General features: G+C 41.8%; 1 protein-coding gene across 4 annotated transcripts in view; it reads right to left on the reverse strand.

Moving 5' to 3' along the window:
- LOC106883221 (G protein-coupled receptor 161B) overlaps positions 1-2,500 on the reverse strand; it is a 129,002-nt gene that overhangs the window by 11,324 nt on the left and 115,178 nt on the right. The window contains exon 1 of one of the 4 annotated variants that reach the window (XM_089341029.1): positions 2,484-2,500. This exon is cut by the window's right edge and continues 98 nt beyond it. The exons of the other annotated variants lie outside the window; for them this stretch is intronic. The gene's annotated coding sequence lies outside the window, so the exon portion shown is untranslated. The remainder of the gene's footprint in view (positions 1-2,483) is intronic. 4 annotated transcript variants of the gene reach the window in all.

The following is a 2,500-nucleotide window of genomic DNA, read 5'->3' on the forward strand; positions in this document are numbered from 1 at the left end:
AGCCAAAGCCAGGAACTTTTCAGCACCTCTTCACGTATATACTGCGTGTGTGTGTGAGTGTGTGTGTACATGTGTGTGTGTGAGATAAACAAAGAGAGAAACAGATAGAGAAAGACAAAGGGAGAGAGAGAGAGAGAAAGATTATGCGATTAACATTGCTCGCACATTGGACGTATGCCGTGAAAATGGTGTTACACTTTACTTCCTCATTTGGCAGTGGCACGTGATCAAGTTTAATTTGCATATTTCGCACCACCCGTTTGACGAGTGTTTTAAACATTGATGGAATCTCTCTCTTTTTAATCACGTGTACAGAAATCACCAAACCATATCATATTTTGTTATGTTTATTTATGTCAAATCGCAAAGGTCTTCAAGGCCTTTCCGACCGATGCTCTTGGGTTTGTTTTGGGTTTTTTCGCCAACAAACAGACACATACACACACGTGACTGAGTCAAATGACTGAAACAAGTAAAAGAACATAAAAGAAATATATATATATATAATGTGTGTGTGTGTGTGTGTGTATGTGTGTGTGTGCGTGAGCGCGCGCGTAAGCCTCGAAATCCGGAAAACCGTCTTTATAAGTCAACGACCCGGAAAGGACCTTTAATTGTTGTTTTCAAATTACTCGGCGAAGTCGACCAATAAAATAAACAACAAGCTGAACACACACAACCCCCCCCCACACACACACACATAATTCACATGAATAATCCAAGGTTACGGGTTTAATTCTAGCAGATTCTTGTAGATATAATCTGTTAGCTCTAATCCAACGCATATCACCGAAACAGTTCTTTCCATACATCATTTACAATGGACGGATATGTGTCCTTGCCTTGTTTATTGTTATCACAATGTTTCGGCTGGTGTACTCTCCAGCCTTCATCAGGTGTTCTGGTAGAATTTCGAACCCAACCTTTTATCTGACTAAAGGGAGACATTGTTCTCATTCCTAAGGTATGTTGCCGATGTTATTATGTTTTCAAGTCCCTGCAACATGCCTTACGAATGGGAACAGAGTGCCCCATTAGTCAAACAAAGGGTTGGGTTCGAAATTCCACCAGAACACCTGATGAAGGCTAGAGAGTACATCAGCCGAAACGTTGTGATAACAACAAACAAGATGGAGACATCTATCCGTCCATTATAAATATGTGTGTGTGAGCATATATATATATATATATACCCAGGTTTATTCCCTAATGTTTTAGGAGGGGTAGCCACAACAAGACAGACACCAGGCCTTCCATTCATTTCCCAGCTTAAAGGGGCGAGCCCCGATCTATGCTCGGGTCAATGCATAGAACGCAACCTCTAATATCAGCAGCGAAGCACGACAGCATACGCTGGTTTGCCCCCGCTGATTCCGTACCCCCTTTGAGCAACAATAAAATTCACTCATCCGTCCACAAACAAAAAACTCTCCAAGCTCTCCTATCATTTATAAACTCTCTTGCCTCTCTCACCCCAACACCTCCAACCACCAAAGTTCTCCCCGCTCCATCCATGCCCACAACCTGACAGACCAGAAACAATTCATGTCCAGTTTTATAGCAAATTGCCGTAAAAAAAATTTGCCGATAAAACAGAGTGAAAATAAAATTGAGTTTGTTTCCAGCGGTTGATTATGCGACTAAAATCTAATTCTAGTCGCATAATTAACCGAGGTTTTTGCGGATGGATGGAGTAAATTATTTATAATGAACGGGATCCATTATAGACAATATACATAATTCTTCATCTCAAAAATATAGAATAGTACTTTCCATTTTCACTGTAAGGTGACAGTTATTTGGTATGCTTACGTCCCCGTAATTTAGCGGTTCGACACAAGAGATCGATAGGATAAGTACTAAGCCTACAAAAGTATAAGTGATGGGGTCGATGTATAATAAACATCGTGGTTTCTTGTGAGAGGGACAGACAGACAGACAGAGATGCTCAGGACACCCGATGTCTCAGCTGTTAACATTTGCATACTAAAAAAGTTACAAATATATGTATTTGTAGGCGCAGGAGTGGCTGTGTGGTAAGAAGCTTGCTTACCAACCACATGGTTCCGTGTTCAGTCGCACTTTGTGGCACCTTGGGCAAGTGCCTTCTACTATAGCATCGGGCCAACCAAAACTTTGTGAGACGGAAACTTTGGAAGACGGAAACTGAAAGAAGCCTATCGTATATATGCATATATGTGTGTGTCCGCGCGCATGTGTGTGTTTGTGTGTTTGTGGCTGTGTTTGTCCCTCCCCGATCACGGCTTGACAACCAGTGTTGGTGTGCTTGCGTCCCCGTAACTTAGCGGTTCGACATTAAGTGACCGATAGGATAAGTACTAGGCCTACAAAAGAATAAGCGCTGGGGGTCGATTTGTCCGACGGAAAAGGCGGTGCTCCAGCATGGCCGCAGTCAAATGACTGAAACAATTGAAAAAATAAAATAATATGCATATATATATATATATGTATGGTGCACCTACCTCAATCGTGATGGTCA

Source organism: Octopus bimaculoides, chromosome 24 (genome assembly GCF_046866305.1).
Source record: "Octopus bimaculoides isolate indiv1 chromosome 24, ASM4686630v1, whole genome shotgun sequence".
Taxonomy (NCBI): Eukaryota; Metazoa; Mollusca; class Cephalopoda; order Octopoda; family Octopodidae; genus Octopus; species Octopus bimaculoides.